The 20471-nt window shown below is 40.5% G+C and overlaps 1 long non-coding RNA gene across 1 annotated transcript in view; it reads left to right on the forward strand.

Moving 5' to 3' along the window:
* Positions 1–20471, forward strand: part of LOC136014832 (uncharacterized) — a 172045-nt gene that overhangs the window by 117303 nt on the left and 34271 nt on the right. The gene's annotated exons all lie outside the window — the stretch shown is intronic.

Raw genomic sequence — 20471 nt, forward strand, 5'->3', positions numbered from 1 at the left:
ATTTACATTATTTCCTGAGGTTTCCCATTTGCTAAAGTAGCCTTCACACTGCTCTTTTCTGCAAGGATATTTCCAGAGGCAAAGAATTTGGATGTACTTGTTCAAGTAAAACTATAGATAGGTTTTTCTTTGCCCTCTCCCCCCAAAACAGGGAATTAATTGTACCCTCAAGGCATGCACAGTAAAAAGCTGCTAAAGATTGGTTTTATGCCTTTTTTATTCCCACAGGTCTATAGCATTGAAAGATGGTGGAGCCACCTTTCATCCTTTAATTTGGTTTTTATATGTGCTTTAGATTACATTGGAGCAGCTGCCATTGTTAATATTAACGCTGTTGGTTTAGATGTAGATGTCATGATATGCAAAACCATTCAGCACTAGATACCATAAGAGTCCTAATGCTATGCTTGCTGCAAGAAATCTAAACAACTCTGTTCCTTCAATATTTTACAATCATCTAAGGCCCTTTTGCCTTGTCTGTAATAATTGTTAAGGTTGCACCCCATCTGACTCTGTCCTGTAGAGCTATTTTGAACTTCCTGAAAAAAAGAGAGAGGATATGAACATCAATTAACATATTACTTTATTTGGCATCTCATGGGAATCTGATACCTGGGGAACATTAATTATCTAGGCTGAAAATAATAACCTAGTCTCTTTCATCCCATGCTATCTAGTTTATAGTGTTGCTTCCAGGTGCTGATGTTGCATTTAATTACAATGCAATAAGAAATAACCTGTCATACAATAACTTTAATTGTCCTTCCCCGAAGCTGGTCTTCCTTGCAGCTGTGTAAAGCCCAAAAGCTTGAGCAATTTGACTCTTGTCCCTGGATAGCTGGGAAGTTTCTACTTACCAAGAGTTTCAGTTCCACCTCAAAAAAAGGTGCTAAATTTCTTGGGTGAAACCAGCATACTTATATCATCATTGTGGTCACCATGGAGGATACATCGAGGCTGACACAAAGCTGAGAAATAAAGAACTTTGACTGAGAATGAAAGTGATGACTCTCAACAGATTGTGCCCTGTTGTCTGGGAACTTTGATGAGAATGACAGCAATGACTCACAGCAGGTCCTGCCCTGTTGTCTGTGTTGCCATGTGTACACAAAGTTTCTCTACATTTGCTAAGAAATAGAAATAAGAAATTTCTTTTAAGAAATACAATTTTAGTGGTGCTCCTACTGTGAAAACCAAAGAGCCCAACTGCCTCCCATCTTTAGAACAGAGAAACAAATAACAACCCAAAGCAGCACGTATAGGGACTCTGATATTCAACTCTTGTTTTTGTTCTTTTTGTTTTCTTCAGTGATTCTCCCAGTTCCCACTATTCGATACTGGTGAATCAGCACTTTGCAGAACTGTGGTCTTAAACCACAGCACTTAAAGGTTGATTTTCAGAGAAAGTGATGATCTTCATTTCACCTGGGGAAGAATGCAAGAACTAGAATTTAAACTTGCCTAGTTCATTAATAACATTGTGACTCTGGCATGAGCTGCTGTTATATGGAAGATTTACAGCTAAGTAGAAAAAAGGGGTGGATGAGGAGGATGGGTGCAAGACCCAGAAGGTTACTATGTGTGTACTTACTATCGTGCTGAAGACAACTAGGCCTTAGCATATGCCCAATTGCATTAAAAAATGATACTTTCTGGATGGTAAAAATCAACTATAGTCACAAAGCAAGAAACACACAGCCTCTTATTAGGTTAATGTATCTTTAGATTTCTGACTGCTGCAGGAGGAATGGTACAGCAGGTCTGGAAATGAATGTTGACTGCATTGGGCTAAACAGACACACAACAAAACATTGTCAAAAACAAAATATGACAGGAATATTTGCCACATCACTTTTTTTTGCATACCATGTTTAAATGAACACTGAGTCTTGGAACAAACCCAGTGAACTGAGGGCAGGGGTTTCCCAGCACTGTTCAAACCACTGATCTGCTTCACCTTTTCTTTATTCCCCTTTTTTTTTTAGTTGAACATTTTTGTCTGCAAATGACCCTTCTCTTGAGCATCTACACATGCCACTTAAGGATTTAATAGTCAGAGGCACTAAGACATTGTCCAGATCCCTCTTTGACAGCTCAAGAGACAACAAGAGGTTGAAATACTACTGGGATTTGAAACTGTGTGCAAAGTCTCATTTCTTCAGCTAGTCAAAGTGATTTGTTTGTATAATTTTGTACGCATTAAAAATAAATGTATAGCAAGTAATATTTTAAAGTAACTTTCTGTTATACTTCTGGCATAATCTCCAAAACAGTCCTATGTCTTAATGACATTCCATTTATTTAACTACTTTTCTCATTAAAAACACTGCTCTGGTGGTACTAACTGTTCAGCATTTGACTCTAGATTACACAGGTCTGCCTGTTCTGAAGAGACAAAAGCCCAGGGCAGAGCAACAACCCTGGAGAAGGGAAGTTCCCTGTTAATAGTTTATCAGATTGAGAAACAATGTGCGTTGCCCGATGCACTTATTATCCAGGAAGTTACTCATCACTGTTAGTTATTCTTACTGAAAACAGTAAAATAATTTCCAGTACTTCATCCAAGAAATGGTGTCTTTCAACTAATACTGTTATTAAAATGGCCATGCTTGAGTCTTCAAATAGGGTTTTGCTTTTTTTGTGGGGCTTTTTTATATATTAAACACAAAATATGATGAGGTATTTTTATTTTCATTTTATTCTATTTTATTTAGCTGGAAAGCAGATTTTACCAGTGCCCTGAATTGGTTTGTTACAACACAGCATCCGGATCTGTGCAATTAGGACCCTAAGTCCTTGGTATTTTTCTCCCTTCATAAAGTTGGCATAACTAAGGCTTTGTACTCTGAGGGCAGGCTCCTGAGCTAAGAAAGGGTGTGAAAAAATATCATAGAGTTTTCTTATACTTCCAGTGTGAGAAAGTTGTTTGCATGTAAGCTCTCCCCTAACTAAAGCCTGGGTTTTGCCCTTTCAATGAAGACATTAAGCATCAATAAAAATTAGTACCTCTGATTGTGAAAAGTCTTTCAGCTCACTCTTCCCCAAGTGCCAAAGTACAGTGAAGATGTAAAGGTCCCATAGTGCTCAGGAGTTCTCTGAAAGTCTGCAGTGATGGCATCAATGACCTCCCCAGCTTCCTCACTCTCAGGAGGAGAGTTAGGAGTGTTTAGGAGCACAATATAGATGAAGTCATAATGCTCCAAGGATGGCTACCAACTGGAAATACCCCTCTAGGACTCGCGTGCAAAGTTCTATTAGTTAAAGGTCCCATGTGCTTTTAATTTCTAGTCATGGGCCATACATGGCAGCCCTGAAGCTCAGTGGGAGAAGAGGAGCTATCAGCCTCCCAGGAGCACCCTGCACATGTCAAAATTGCACCTTGACTCTCTGAGTTTCTGCTGCATTTTGCAGGATGTACATCCCTAGGGTGGTGTGCTCAGCATACACTGTGTGTCCTGTTTCTTATGTTTGTGCTTCAGGAAGCTCTAATGTGTTGCACAAGACCAGCTGTTACGTGACCCAAAATCATGATTTCACATACTCTGTGAAATCAATTGATGCTGACGTAATGAAATTCAAAAAGCTGATGGAGAAGTGGAGACTACAGATTACTGCTTCGTTTCCTGCATTATGCTGTTCATGGATCACTCTGCATGCAAAGATCAGAGTTAAAAGATTGCTCAACAGGTTGCCATTCACTCAGTGATCAGTGTACCAGGAAGACATGAATTAACACACTGAGACCGGAGCGGACTAATAGTACAAACACTTCAGTGATATACCAGGTGTTGCCTAAAGGCACCAGCTTTCAGAGGAGACCTTCAACTCTTTATCTGAGCTCCAGTGTTTTGTAGATAAATGATCACACTGAACTTTTGAAAAGGGTACAGGGGCAACCCCAGTTTTCTAACTAACATTCACTTTCTTAACACATAATACAACGTGTGGGGCTGTTACTAAAGCTTGGCCGTTAATCACAGAATCACAGAATCACAGAATCCCAAGGGTTGGAAGGGACCTAAAAAGATCATCTAGTCCAACCCCCCTGCAAGAGCAGGGTAACCTACAGTACATCACACAGGAACTTGTCCAGGCGGGCCTTGAATATCTCCAGTGTAGGAGACTCCACAACCCCCCTGGGCAACCTGTTCCAGTGCTCCGTCACTCTTACAGTAAAGAAGTTCTTCCTGATGTTAACGTGGAACTTCCTATGCTCCAGTTTACACCCATTGCCCCTTGTCCTATCACTGGATATCACTGAAAAAAGCCTAGCTCCATCATCCTGACACCTACCCTTCACATATTTGTAAACATTGATGAGGTCACCCCTCAGTCTCCTCTTCTCCAAGCTAAAGAGACCCAGCTCCCTCAGCCTCTCCTCATAAGGGAGATGTTCCACTCCCTTAATCATCTTTGTGGCTCTGCGCTGGACTCCTTCAAGCAATTCCCTGTCCTTCTTGAATTGAGGGGCCCAGAACTGGACACAATATTCCAGATGCGGCCTCACCAAGGCTGAGTAGAGGGGGAGGAGAACCTCTCTTGACCTACTAACCACTCCCTTTCTAATGCACCCTAAGATGCCATTTGCCTTCTTGGCCACAAGAGCACATTGCTGGCTCATGGTCATCCTCCTATCCACCAGGACCCCCAGGTCCCTTTCCCCTTCACTACTTTCCAGCAGGTCAACCCCCAACCTGTACTGGTACATGGGGTTGTTCTTCCCCAGATGCAAGACTCTACACTTGCCCTTGTTAAATTTCATCAAGTTTCTCCCCGCCCAACTCTCCAGCCTGTCCAGGTCTCGCTGAATGGCAGCACAGTCCTCTGGTGTGTCAGCCACTCCTCCCAGTTTTGTGTCATCAGCAAACTTGCTGAGGGTGCACTCAGTTCCCTCATCCAGGTCATTGATGAAAATATTAAACAGCACCGGTCCCAGCACCGACCCCTGAGGAACTCCACTAGTCACAGACCTCCAGCTAGATTCTGCGCCATTGACCACAACTCTCTGCCTTCTTCCTTTCAACCAGTTCTCGATCCACCTCACTACTTGATCGTCAAGCCCACACTTCCTTAGCTTATCTATGAGGATGCTGTGGGAGACAGTATCAAATGCCTTACTGAAATCAAGAAAAACTACATCTACCGCTCTACCATCATCCCTCCACCTAGTCACTTCCTCATAGAAGGCTATAAGGTTGGTCATACATGACTTCCCCCTCATAAAACCATGTTGGCTGTTCTTAATGACCCCCTCATCCTTGATATGCCTAGTGATGGAGTCAAGAATAAGTTGTTCCATCACCTTTCCAGGGATGGAGGTAAGGCTGACCGGTCTATAATTACCCGGGTCCTCCTTCTTGCCCTTCTTATAGATTGGTGTGACCTTTGCCATCCGCCAATCCTCAGGCACCTCGCCCATTTCCCACGACTTACCAAAGATGATGGAAAGTGGCCTAGCAATGACCTCCGCCAGCTCCCTCAGCACCCGTGGGTGCATTCCATCCGGACCCATCGATTTACAGATGTTTGCCTACTTAGCCACTGTACTTACCAGCACCTAATTTATCTGAAAGCAGTCTTTAGGATTTTGAGAGAGATGTTAAATAAAATTAAATTGCATTTTTCCATTCTGTCACACATATAAATCCCTACAAACATGAACCAATCCTGTGTGTGCAATTCAAACACTAGCTTTGCTTCTGAGAAGCTTTAAATGAAAGTTTTTCATATCCTTACTTAGATGCTGTATCATTTATGCCTTCAATGTCAATAACATACCCAAAGGGACTGGAAGGTTTGCAATAAATATATCACAGCTTGATCTGTGAAGAAGTATCTGAAGAAGTAATGCAGCTCAGAGGGACACTTCTCTTGCAGGGCCTTCCTGAATGTGTGTCTGTGCGCAAAGAAAAGACCATGTCGGCAGCAGAGTTAGTACCATGTTAGCATTTCCATCCGCATTTGTTATCATCAGACCCAAATGTTATTTCTGCAAGCAGCAGTTGACAAGTAGTGGTTTAATTCCTCTGGAGCCTGTAGGCTGTTCCCTGCAGAATGCAGTCTCATGTTAGGACTTAATTATTTCAGGAGTTTGGAGAACAAAAAGATCTTGACAGCAAAGTAAGTATGAGCTCAGGGAACCTGGAGTCCCCGTCCAAGTCACTTTCCTCTGATGGTTGTGGATTTGGTTTAGTTTCTATGTATTATCTTTGTAATATCTGACAGAGTTTTTGAATGCAAAGGCAAATAAAGAGGTTTATGTGCTGAGTTTATAGTTTGCTGGAAAAATTAATATCAATTTATAAGGCCACCAAACCCCTGCACAAAACTGCAGTAACATACAGAAAGGAATAAAGGATGGTATTTGAGAATGTGTTTTCCATCTACCAGATAATTTAATTTTAGTATGCTATCTTCCCTAGCCAGACCTCTCATTCTAACAAAACCCAAAGTAAATCATGTAAATCCCATGTATATGCACAATGTACAGAACTGCCATTAACTGCAAATCCAACTTGTGTAAAGTTTAGTGTCTCAGTTATCTTAACATATTTTTTCTAACAGAAATAATAAAAACCCCAAACAAAACCAAACCAAAACTCAACAAACAACCTAACGAAGATAAACAGTCAGTATTGATATAGAACATCAGATAAGCTCAGAGTTTTCTATGGGAGAATATATCAGCTTGGGAGTATCTCTATTCAATTGGGTTTTGTTTCCAAAAATTGCAACTGACAGAGCTGGGCAGAAAACAACAACACCAAATGCCTCTGCAGACTGTCTAAAGTTATTTATGGTGGTTGCAAGAAGTTTTGGAATTAAAAAGAAAAATAAACAAGAAGAGAAAACTTTAGAATATTTATTGATTTTCCTGGAAAGCAAGAGATATGTGTAGATTATAAAATATAAATAATAACTAACATTATGTTATTGTCTATAATCTCTTATTGCAGTGTACAGAGAGGTAGAGATACCTGAAATTATTTATAAATGCTGCAAACTTTTTAGCTAGTGCCTTGCTATGGGAGAAATGTTCAAAGTAACAGAATTCTTAAAGAGATCAAAAAAGAACAAAGAGATTCTGTAGAAACAATGGACCAAAAATATCTCAAGGATAACCCCACTGAGATCAGTGGAATTGCACTAGGGATATACTTGGCCCAGTGACTCCAGAAATGATGTTAATGAGGAACCTTAACACTACTGCTAGAGAAATCTCTATTTAAACCATGCTGTGGCAGTTCATGTGAAAAAGTAAATGGGACCTTCACACGAACTGCACAGCATGTGAGTGTGAATCAACAGGCTATAATAAATTGATTTGCTTTCCTTCTCCCGGACTTAAGCAAATGTATTATATTGTAGCATTTAAGATGTTAGAATGGTTATGTCATTATTCCATTCTGTTCAAAAAAGTCTGATTGTCTTCAAAAAAGGCGAATAATTGAGAAATGTTTCTTACAAAAAAAAAAAAAATACTCTATCAAATTTAATGAGTGATAAATCCCTATTAAAGCTCCCATTTGTCTAAAACCTGATCTGGTAAATGTCAATCAGCTCTGGGTGAGGAAATGTTTTGTAAAATAAAAGACTCTTTTTTTTTTTTTTTTCAGAAGGAAAACAGACTTGAGTGGGTTTCCAGCAAAATTTTACTTTCTTATAGAAAGAAGCAATGATTTAAAGCATGGAGGAATGTAATATCTGGCATCCTCTGACATGATACATCCTGAAGCTGTTTAAAAACACTGAACTCGAACTACCAGAGAAAGGAGTGACCTTCTCAATTTAAACTTTTGAGCGTTGAAAAAAGTAAGACAAAACCAAACTTAGTTTTAATTTAGGGTAAGGTACTCACAAATAACAGAGGCTGGATCTGCCTGGGTTAGTCTGGCCTGCCTCTGACTGAATGGAGCTCTTATGTAAAGCTGTTCACCAGCAGACTTGAAGGCACTTAACATGTGTTGTTCCTAGGGGCAGATGGGGAAACTGAGAAGCAGAAAGATAACATGACCAGTACCCTGAGATGAGGGATAGTGGTGGAGTCAGTATCTTGTCACACCCAGTGTCCCTGAGAGGCAGACTCCAGCAACGACATCCATACTCCAGCTCACCTACATAAAAGCTCTTTTCTGTTTGAGGACTCTTAGGCTTCAGTCTCCACCAAAGACCAAACTCGCTTCCAAATCTGCTGTCTGTTTGCAATGAAGTGTTCAACAAAACCAAACCAATCCCCCAAAACTCCAACTTTTCCGTCACTCCTCCTCCCTCTCCTTGGCCATCTGATGTATTTTAAACACAAAATTCAGAGCAAGAACTACCTTTTATTATGTGATTACACAGTACCCAAGGCCCTTCTTTCAGCCATTTTGTACAATGTGTTTGCAGTGCACTGATTATGTTCAAAACAGTCTCCTTTGTGTGTCCCCTAGATGGATAAATATTTTTGATAGAGATATATTCTCTATGTGCTATCTCTTTGGTTTAATATTCTGAATAAAACTCAGTTGAATTTAAAAAGTCCTGGAAGAGAGTTCGCATTGCATGCAAGTTTGCCCCCACTATATGAAGGCCATGGTATTACTATGCCTTCATTCAAAAGTTAGAAGCAAGCAAAGACATTGACTACACTTTAATCCATAATTCATGATAAGCAGTTATCATTTTGCTATGTGTTATTTCTCTCTATATTGTCACAATAATGTCCTCTATTTTTTCATGAATCCTTTGGGTTATAAATGTTCCACAAAGTGGAATGGAAAATATTTGTATAGAAGAAAACGTCATACAACCCAGAATGATCTCACTCTTCGTGATTTGTTCTAGGATTAGTCAGAAATGTTAATTTCTCTATCTGGATCTCATAAATAGTACAAACACCCCTGACTGAGCATAAAAATAACTTATTCTTGATGGAAACTGTCTTTTGCGTCCTTTAACTGCTGTTTCTAAATTGACTATTTTGGTTCTGAGTTGTCATGCATAGCGCAGAAAGGAGTTGGCAAAACACCTTAGTTATTCCTACAAGTCTTGAACCAAGCCCAACAATCTTTGCCATAGCTCAGGACATCAGGAAAAGTGAGGTCTTGCAGACTTGTCAGTAATACAATTCTTCAAAGGAGGAAAACACTAGTTCAAGCTTCTCAGCCTTTTTGTTGGTGTTTAAGGGATCTCTTCCTATTTCATTTCCACTGCCAGTGTTCCGTTTTGCCTCCACCTCCAAGGCACTTAAGAAATCCCTTGCACTTATGCCTTCTTATCTCATTCAACAGATGCTAATCTAGTCAACAGACATAAGAAGTGGCATAATAATGTCAGGAAGCATTCCAATCATCAGGTTAATTATCAGATTTATTATTATTAAATAGCATTGCTCATATTGCAGGAATGGAGCAAATCCCAGTAAACACATAATAACTAAGTTTCCCCAGTCCCCTCAGAGAACAAGGTGAGAAACTCTTAAGGGATGTTACAATATTATAATCACATCTGTTGAACCCCTGTTCTGTTCTATTACAGGATAATAGAATCATTCCATTCCCTATTCCTGAACAAAAGATAACCAAACACAGAAGTAGACTAAAGTTAGGTGCAGATACTGAAGCTAGATTTAAGAAGAAATAAAGTTATGTTTTGCACCCCTTTTCAGTACCTTGAGGAGTAAAACAAAATAGGGAGGACAAAGAGCCTGAAAATCAGTCTGAGCATCGCTATTAAAAAACTCAGTGCTTGAAGTATTGCTGAAACTGGGCAGATGAGGTACAAGAGATACATTCTACTTAGAATTTTGAATTAGTAAAGAGATGATCTAACAGCACTCATAACATACTCACATGATATAAATATACCAGTCAGGTGTATTTTCCAGAGTCTTACAAAAAAACGGCAAGATATATCACTGAATGCTAACTACAGTAAACAGGTAAAAAAATAGAGGAAGAGAAGGGGGGGGGAAAGTAGAAATTGTGAAAGAAAAAGGAAATCAATATGGTTTGAGGATCTTCCATACATACGTTGTGGTTTAAACAAAGTCAGCCATAAATCACTCAGTCGCTCTCTCACTCCCCCCCTTCTTGCCCTCCCCCTAATCTCGGAGGGACGGAGAGGAGAATCAAAAAGAGTGCAACTCCCACGGGTTGAGATAAGAACAGTTTAGTAACTAAGGTATAACACAAATCACTACTGCTACCACCAATAATAATAATGATAAAGGAAATAACAAGGGAAGAGAATACAACACCTCAGCACCAGCCAACCAATAACTCGTCCAACCCCACCTGACCGAGCACTGACCGATACCTCATCCAACCCTCCAGTCCCACTAACCCTTCCGGGTAACTCTCAGTTACATCCTGGGCATGACGTGCTGTGGTATGGAATACCTCTTTGGCTAGCTTGGGTCAGGTGTCCTGTCTCTGCTTCCTCCCAGCTTTCCCTCCTCCCTGGCAGAGCATGAGGCTCAGAAAGTACTTGGTCAGACTAAAACATTTGTGTTATCAGCTCTGTTCCCAGGCCTAAAGTCAAAACACAGTGCTGCACCAGCTAATAAGAAGGAGAAAAATGACTGCTACAACTGAACCCAGGACAACATAGCATGTGCAATGTGACACAGTGGTGTTGTCTTTGATTGCCTGGGAAGTATTTATGGAGTTCAATAGTGTTTTCGCAGTTGTGCTGAACAACTTCTGCATGTTACCACAATGAAAATAGGAGCAGCTATTGCAATAACAAACTGCTATGAATCAATCTGTAATTACCTTCCAGCCTACTAACAGTGAGTGGGTTAATAATTTAAACGGAATGCTACATTTCCATGCTTTATATGCAGCAGTATTAGAAATGGTTCCCATTGTGCTGGCAAGGGACACTGCTGATTTTATGTCATAGCAGTCACCAGATGGTTAAACACTAATTTGAAAACCTATCAAAAGATTCCTGTAAAGTGACTGGGTCAGACACAATTATTCATGGAAAAGCAGGAAAACATCAAGGCAACAGAATACAGTTTTCCTCTAACATATAGGAAGAGAAGCACATCAATCACTGTGTCACAGCATTTAAAACATGACAAAACTGTCTCAGCTTTTGCAGCAGGCTGCAGGGCAATATTTACTGCTAATTCTAATTACTATTATTATGGGTATTCAACTTTGGTACTTTTATTTCCTTAGAACTACTCCTTCAAATCATTAAAATTACAAATTTCTGTTTTTGTCTAATGATTTTACCTTATCGCTTTTATTAGGATGTCACCTCTCATTCTTGGTCATACCTTCAGTTTATAGGTAGTTATGGGCAAATTAGTCCTCATGAATTACTAGTGTTTTCCCCATTCAGTTGAAAAAGTACACTGAAATAGAGCTTGTTTCTACTGGAGTCACATTAGAGAGAACATTTCTATTTCAGTTTCTGCTGTATTCTATGCTGTATTTTGTCTAATTTTTATTTCTCAGTGGGACACTCAGTGATATTGCTCTGAAGCTCCAGCCATAAAAGAAGAAACAGTTTTCAACCTCGGGAGACCAAGCAGAACACTACAATAACCTGTAAAATTAGAGAGCAGCATCCACAAAAGCTGGAGCTGACAAAGGAGGGGAAAAACAAGCAGAAACCCAAACCCAGAAAAGGACACAAACTGCTCTGTTCTGCCAACACTGCAAGGAAATGAGTAAAGGACAACATGGAAAAAAATACTGCCTCATGTATCACAAAACAGTTGCAGTTGGAAGGCACCACTAGAGATCGTCCAGTCCTACCTCTTGTGAAAAACAGTTGATGAGAGCACATCACTCAGGATCTTGCATAAATGAGCTTTTTGTACCTCTAGGGATAGAGACTCCACAATCTCACCAGGCATCTTGTAGTAAAAATGTTTTTTCTTACATTTTTCCTGGTGGAATCTCCTGTGTTTCAGTTAGGGTCCATTGCTTCTTGTGCTTTCAGTGAATACCACTGAGAAGAGCTTGACTCTGTCTTCTTTACACTCTCCCTTGGGTATTTGTACACACTGATGAGATTCCCAGCACAAGCCTTCTCCCCTTATCCACACTCTACTGTCCCACCTCTCACAGACTCTCCTCACGTCAGCTGCCCTTGTCACTTAATCATCTTCATCTGCCTTCACTGGACTGTCTATAAGGATTTCTTACTCACATGCAGATTTTTTACGCATAGTACCTATATTTATAAATCTCTTACATGTATTTTTACGAATACCACTCACTCCTTTTAAGGGGAAAGCTCTTGGGACTGCTAGAATCAGATATGCTGCACAGCACAAATTCAGTCTATGTGGTATACCTGTTATGATTTTTAACCTAGTTCAGGATGGAGTGGGCACGATCCATCATTTATTTAGCCTACAAATGGGCAAGCCATATGTGTTTTTTCTCCTTCACTGTCCAGTCGGTGGCTCAAGGCCTTATGTTCACATTTATAGTCAAACCCTGCTCTGAAAAAAGAAGAGGTTTTTCTCACAGACTTTGCACTAAAACTTCTCACTGGTGTAAGTACCTGTGCCACAACGTTTACAGCACCCTGGTAAGGCAAGGCTGCATCTCTGCTCCTGCTTTCCAGATGCCTCTTGCCTGGATTTCTAGAGAACTTTTCATTTAATTACACTTTAAATGTCCTCACTGACTTTGGTTGCAGCTGCCAGTGCTCAGCACATTTGAAAATCTAGGCTTCGAGGGCTGCAGACTGGTTTTTCCAGCACAATTAGCTTAATCATAAAGCACAGTATTTTTATCTAGTGAGATAACAGTTTGGAACATGGGAAAACTCTATTCAATGGAATCTTTCTGGCTACAGCTCCCCAAATGACGTCCTTTCCACACTCCTTCACTTCTTAACCACCGTATGAGATATACAACGTATGGTAATGCATTATGAAATGCATTCATTTCACTGAGCAAATCTCTCACTTGAAATGTGAGGTCTTTCTTTGGTTTGAAAATAACCATGATTCAGGGCTCAACTGTGGAAGTCTATTTGCTGCTCTGACAGCCAGGTCCCACTATCCTTGCTCAGTCAGCTCTTTAGCACAGCATTAGCCACATCTTATACTTTCCCTGTGACAAGTTTCCAGATGTAAGTGTGAAAAGGCAGGTCACTTTCCACTACCCGCAGGAAATGAAATGACCCTTCTGTTGTCAGCTAGATGATACATGAGCTGTATCCCCTGCAGAAGCCAAAGCTAGTATGGACTTGTTATCATTAAACAAAGCTAAAGACTGGAAACACATTTAAACTGCAATGTAGGAGCTGCATAAGCTCTAGCTGAATGTCCAGAATTAATTCTGTTGGCTTTAAACTGTTCAGCCTTAAGACTGAGATGCTGGGTGATGCCACTATGGGCTTTACCTCTAAGACATAAAAAGGGTGGGGAGAAAGGAGGGGAAGGCTAAAGTAGCTGTAAGTTACACTGTTTCTATCTACTCTGAGGATATCTCAGGGTTTTAATGGCCTAATGTAACAGCTCTAGAGAGTAGTTTGCATTATGGCAGCCAGAAGCCAGCTGCCTGCTATTTAGAGGGTCCCCAGTCCATCACTCTGCCTCTGCTGTACCACCAAACTGCACATCTCTGACCACGTTTATCTGTAGCCTGCTCTTCCAGGCTCATCTCCTGAAGAGCAGTTCAAGGGGCAGAAAACGTCCTCATAAGACTCAGGATCTTATTTGAGAGGCTGCATCTTTCCTCACTGTCACAGGTGAAATCCAGATCAAAGTCATGCTCCCAAGAAACTTTTCTGGAGATGGGACAAGAGGAACGGGAAGGTGGAATTCATAATGCTCCATGGATGGCTGCCTCAAACAGCTTTTCTCTGACTTCCCAGACACATGGCAAAAGCCCTCTCCATTTTCATCCATTCACTCCTTGTGCTGCTTTGCTCAAGTTATACCTAGGGATGGTATATTAATAGGTCGCCTTTCTGTGTAAGTTTAATTTCTGAGGCTGATGACCTGAACATGGTATGAGCACTGACGGACATTGTAATTGTATAAACTTGGGGAAGAAGGAGGGGGTGAAATTAAATAATCATAACAAAGCCAATTGTCAATAAGATTTTCCTTTTAGTGTAATAATAATATCATTAATTATTAAAGAAGAAAAAAATAACAATAAATCATGGAGGTTAAAAGTAAATAAGCCTGGGGACTGCAATTCATTCCTATATAGAAGTGCCCTCTGCAGTCTTGCTCCTGGAGAGTGATGCTGTGCCAGCTCACAGAAAGCCATGCCAGAGGAAACCAGGAATAATTTGGTCAAAGCCAGCCTGTGCAGTAAGCTGGAATGTAGAGCCATAATGAACACCTAGCATATGGAATTCCCAGTACTAACACCCCATTCCCTAGACTAAATGTTAACTCAATTTTTCTGGCAGACAAGCTGAGAGACCTGTGCAAACTTAGTGGTGTTTTTTCAGATCTATGCAGCTAAGAAGTCACAGCTCTTATAATTGCTGCTTAGACATAGGGCATTTCACGCTGTTTTAAAGCTTAGTATGAACTGTAAAGTGATCGTCAGGAAAGTTCTTCAAAGGGGACATTGTCTGTGTCCTTTCAGGATTTTAAGCTCTAAAGCTGGTCACATGCTGCTATATTTTTTTAATGTCATTCCTAGCCAGCAGGTAGCAGCTTGCTTTTCATCAGTGCCTTATGCAAGTAACCCAAGCATTAAGATGTGACCTCAAGTCTCCATGGACTGCAAACTTTCCAGGAGCATCCTTCCACCTTTTATAATGCTTCACAAACAAAATATACTATTTTCAATAAATAAATAGTGTGCAAAAGAATGTTTAATTTGGGACGGAAAAAACCCCCAACAACAGCTAAGCCTGTAAAAGTTAATACCGCCTCCCAGTTACTTTTCATGCTTGACTATGTGGCAGGGAATGCTTCATTATAGCAGGTCACCAACTTTGACATCTTTAACCTCAAAATAATAGTCCTTTTTGTAATGTACCAGAATTGAAAATCAGTTTAGTTTATGTTCTCCCCAGGTTCATGGCTCCAATGCCTAATATACTGCTGACTTGCATGCCAGCATTACTCCCCAGTAAGGAATATTAAATAGCCACAGCATATATTAGAAAGGGTGAAAAGGTCCAGCTCAAATCAGCTGTATAGCTCACATTTGTTAATGCTTTAAAAACTCAGTAAGTTGTATAATGTTTCCACTTATCTGTGAAATTCTGATATGATTCATATCATTGGTATCTTTAAATGATTTGTAGTCCATTATTTAAGTATGTATTCCACATAAATAAATATTTCCTGGGTTTGTATACATGACTTGTGCTAGTCAGTATCATAAAAGAGGTACAATAGTGCCTGACCTTTATTACTATGGCAAGAAGTTCACCCATCTAATGAAAATCCCCCAAACAGCCAGCAGAAATGGTGCTGGCAAAAGCACCTCTCTTGGAAAATGCATTTTTGGAGCTTACTGAAATGTGAATGCTATTTCCCTCCATTGAAAACTTCTGTTGTTTCCAGTCCCAGTATTCTCTGTGCTTTCTAAAACATTCATGAACTGTGTTATTAAAACTCACGTTAGTGTGTGGGATACAGTGCTTGACTGTTTCTTAGCTCTATCTGCGAAACAAATCAGACTACAGCTCTGTAGCTCCAGGGAACCTGCTTTACCAGTGAGTATTGGGGTTTTTATTATATGGAGTAATGTTGCAAAAGAGAAGATGTTTTTAGCTTTCTGGAAGCTGAAGGATAATAGTTGTTGAGAAAAAAAACCCACATACTGTGGTGTTCTTTCCTCCGCCATGATACATTTTCAATGTCTAGTAAATTATTTACAAGAAATCTGAGGATGCTAAGTTGATGAGAATAAAAGAGAAGCTGCAGCCAACCCAACAATAGAAGGGCTCAGTCATTAGTCTTCTAAAACAAATAGTCTGGCCTGTAGCTTTGTACTGCTCTTGAGGAGTCTTTTAGGAATTACTTATTCTTCCAGTCACATTTACTGGGGGTATGGTTGGACTTGATGATATTAAAGGTCTTCTCCAACCTAGTTGATTCTATGATTCTATGATTCTTGGGAGTGCCAAATGATGTTTCACTGAACTACCGTGAGTCACAGAACTCACTAGCTACCATGTTTTCCTCTCAGGACCTTAATTGACTTTCTGGGGCAAAAATCTGTCTTAATGCTCTTTGTTGCATGTTTGTACAATCATAGCCATTGTTAGTAAATCTACGTTATGCACCTAGCCTACAACTATAAAATAAAGTGCAAATCTTTGCTGATTCCTTACCCAGAATGTGTGATGATGGTAGTGTCATCATGCTTTTAGTATCAATATATTATAAGATTCATGTGGTATTTTGCATCCCTAATGTGGATGTGATCAGTTCTTTTAAAGTCATTGGGACCCAGCATAAGTGAAAACGCTATCAGATCACAACCTTTTAATTAGTAGTATGTTGTTATAAGCTTGGTGAAACAATTACTTGGGGAAATTGTACAAGCTGATGCATATGAGTCAGATGAACCAGTGATCATAACAGACTGTTGGCCTCAATGTCTTTGAATCCATAGCAGTCCCAACTAAATAAGAGAATGAGATCTGTTTTCTCTGATATCTTTTGAAAACAAAAACACCTATACTTAAAGAAAATGCACTTCCTGAAGAAGAAATCCTTTACATACTGTGGGTTTTTTCTTTCCACAATAACTTTTCTTCTTTGTCATCCTTTAACCATTTTGTTTCTTGTTTCCACAATGTGGAAAGTGAAGCAGGAGGCAATCCATATACATCACTATTTTGTTTTATCATCATGACCAGCTCCTCTCAAAATACTAAAATATTTGCTGGAACTTATTTTAAAAACAAAGCGATGTTCTTTCACTGAACCAGACAGCCTAATTGGTTGTACTGATATTTACATTGCTATATACTGCACTATGCTCTTGAATTCTGATTCCAGGGTTTCTTTTTACTGTCTACTCCATTTTTCACACCTTTCTTTTAATCCGACTTCCCTTTCTTCTGTCGTCCATTCCAAATCACCTAAAGGATGTGCAAGCCATTGACATGCCCGTGGGTCTCAAAGGGCAAAACAAATTGTGTGGTGTGCAGACAGACTTTGAAGCTCAAACGTCTGAATTAGATCTCTGTGACACTGTGTAGGCAAATGCTGAAGTCCTGGAGCACGCTGCTCATGCAGTGTCGTGCACAGATGACCCTGTTCCCCACAGCTGGACCCAACTGCATTTCCCTTGCAGTCTGAATGCCTCACATCCACTGGGCTGCTGGAACACAACTCTGGCCTCTCCCCTTACGTGGGACAGTATGTTAATTCTTCCCGGGGAAAAAACTGACACAACTCTGACTTCTCTACTCATCTGTCAGAATAATTTCCTTGAAAACTATTATTTTCTTGGTCAGCAAGGTGAGAACATGCTGCTCTTTCTCCCAGAACTTACATATATGTCGTGTTTTAAGCCCAGCCAGTAACTCAGAACCACGCAGCCGTTCGCTCACTCCCCCCGTTGTTCCTCCCCCCATTCCTGGAGGGATAGGGAGGAGAATGGAAAGAATGTAACTCCCATGGGCTGAGATAAGAGCAGCCTACTAACTAAGGTATACCACAAAACCACTACTGCTACCACCAATAATAATAATGATAAGGGAAATAAGAAGGGAAGAGATTACAACCGCTCACCACCCGCCAACCGATACCCAGCATGACCCGAGCAGTGATTTACCCCTTTTGGGTAACTCCCCCAGTTTATATACTGGGCATGATGTGCTGTGATATGGAATACCCCTTTGGCTAGTTTGGGTCAGGTATCCCATCTCTGCTTCCTTCCAGCTTCCCCTCCTCCCTGGCAGAGCATGAGACTCAGAAAGCCCTTGGTCAGAGTAAACATTACCTAGCAACAACTAAAAACATCGGTGTTATCAACGTTGTTCCCAAGCTGAAAGTCAAAATCACATCACTGCACCAGCTACTAAGAAGGAGAAAAATTACTAGTGCTGCTGAACCCAGAACAGTATAATACTTGTGAACAGCCAGAGACAAGACAGAAGAACAGTGGACTCTATATGGGCACAGTGGTTGCCTATTGACAGGCAGAAATGGTCAGACAAAACTATGAACAAACGATCAAAAACATTATTGCAATTTCAGAACCAGCCGGAGAGCACTTGGATATAGACCACTTTGTGTGAGCAGAAACAAAGAGGAAATATTGCTGAAATGCTGGCTTAAAGAAGGTCAGGCTTTTTGGGTTTAGATGAACCATACATGAAGACACGACACTTCTGGCTAACATCTTTGGGTTTTTCCTTTCCTGAAGATCACAATATTTTCAGTCAATACTGTGCTTTTTCTGCATGTACAAATGTGTATTTATGAGAGAGGTAACAGCTCAAATCCTCATTACTCTTCATAATTTCACCATTATAGCTGCCTTACATGACTTTCTCAGCCATACCACCACACTAACTTGCCACTGAGGGAGTCTGCTGTCACTACAGAGCATTCATGTAGCGATGCCTTGGGAAGGACACAGGCCTGGACAAGGGGAAGGACAGATTCCCAGTGGCCTTGGGCTTTGGAGACCATGAGGACAGTCAGTTGAGAGGCTGCCTATTTTAGCTGGGACCAAAAACCCTGTCCGACTCCAAGCTTGCCACCTACCCGTATGTGCACCATGGCATTCACATGGTCAGGCTTAGGAGGTCTGGTCTGCTGCCACGACTGCAGAAGCAGCATAATTCAATAAACCATCTTACTTTTCAGAGCTTTATGAAGCTCATAGTCTTGTTATCTTCTGTGAGCCTCAGTCACAACACAGGAGCAGCTTGTAGTCCTTTGCTGTGGTTGTCACTCGGGGTCACCCTTGGGAAGCTCCAGGAAAAGAGAAGGACAAGCAGGAGGAGAAGAGGGCAGTGTGTGGGTCACTCATGTTATGGGGGCATCAGACTGAAATTGTCCACATTGTAGAGCAATTAGAAATGCTGTTCTAGTAGCTATAGTAATACTTTTCTGTGTTTGGCACTCTTTGCTCTGCTCCCCACTACTTCAAAGGAAGAGAGGGAAAAGCTATCCCTCTCATTCATCCACCCTTCTGCTGGTATTAGTGTGCAGGCAGGGACTCCCACAGGGGGCTATCCCCACCAAGGCAGAGACAGGAGCCTGGCTTCCAGCCCAGTTTGGAAAAGAGGATGTACCCCAGTGCCCTTTTTAGTGCAGGATGGCGAAGTTCCCTTCTGTTTTTCAGCTGTGCATCGCCCATCTCTGTCACCAGTTCATGGAAGGTGGGATATTTGCATTCACACATTCCTGTAATACACTCAGCACCCTGCAGAAGAATGACGCACAGCCAGAAAGCACAAACTTCATGCACTCATTCAAAAAAAGTCCCCTTTCTAAAGATGTGGGTAGTCTTAAAATTTCTTAAAAGCCAACTGTAGCGCACACTGAACAATGTCAGAGTCCTGCTGAGGCTTCAGTAACTTAATTACACTTTATTCTTTCTGTCCCACCCACATACATGTTTTACCAATTTAAACTTTTTAGAGATCTTCTCAAAGTCTTTTCTGCTGTGTTTTGTTCTTAGCATCACACTTGGTTGTTTTTTTTTTTGCTTGCTTCAACCCGTGCTCAAGTACAGAGTGCCTGCATGATCTTGTGCAAGACAGTTTCCATACCTCAGTGTGAAGCAGAGCTAAAAGAAGGAACAAGGAAGAAGAAACAACTGGACTTTACCTTCTGCCACACTTCTGTCTTCCCTATAAAATACACAACCCTGACTTAGGAGCTTTGGTCCTTGCATGCCAATAAATTGCTGGAAATACATATAAAAGACGTTAATAGAGCCATATGCTGATGAAACCTAAAGCACTTATAACTTAAGTAACTTGTCACAAAGCAAACCCAAAGTGTTAATTAAACATTTAGGTCCAGGCATACACCCCTGAAACTGTAAAGAGTAGATCTTGCTTACAGATCAAGGATATATTCTCTGTGTTGGACACAGATTAAATACAACTTGATTAAATGATTATGAAATACATATATTAATATGTAATGGGTGATTAAATAAAAATATTAATATAATTATATAATAGTAATTATAAACATACGAGGATATTTTAATGAAGCATCTAAAAAGTCATACCAACTTACCTTTCAAATCAGGAACAGTTATAACCATTTAGAGCCCTATTATTTTCAACTGTGAGACAACAGCTGATTCCAACAGGCTCTATATCACTGAAAGGCTGTGCAGTGTTTTGCAAGACAAAGTTCAGATTCGTGCTAAGCAAATACATTCATTCCTCTTTGGAAGCTTCTTCCCCAGCTAAAATTCTCTTTTGTATTTGAGTAGTTAAACAAATCCCTCATGAACTCAAAGGGATACTCCCTAGAAAAGCACCAAAGTTCAGGACTAACACCAAAACTCGAACTCTTAAAAAGAAAAAGAAAATTATGGACTCTCTCA

Source organism: Lathamus discolor, chromosome 5, assembly GCF_037157495.1.
Source record: "Lathamus discolor isolate bLatDis1 chromosome 5, bLatDis1.hap1, whole genome shotgun sequence".
NCBI classification, from domain to species: Eukaryota; Metazoa; Chordata; class Aves; order Psittaciformes; family Psittacidae; genus Lathamus; species Lathamus discolor.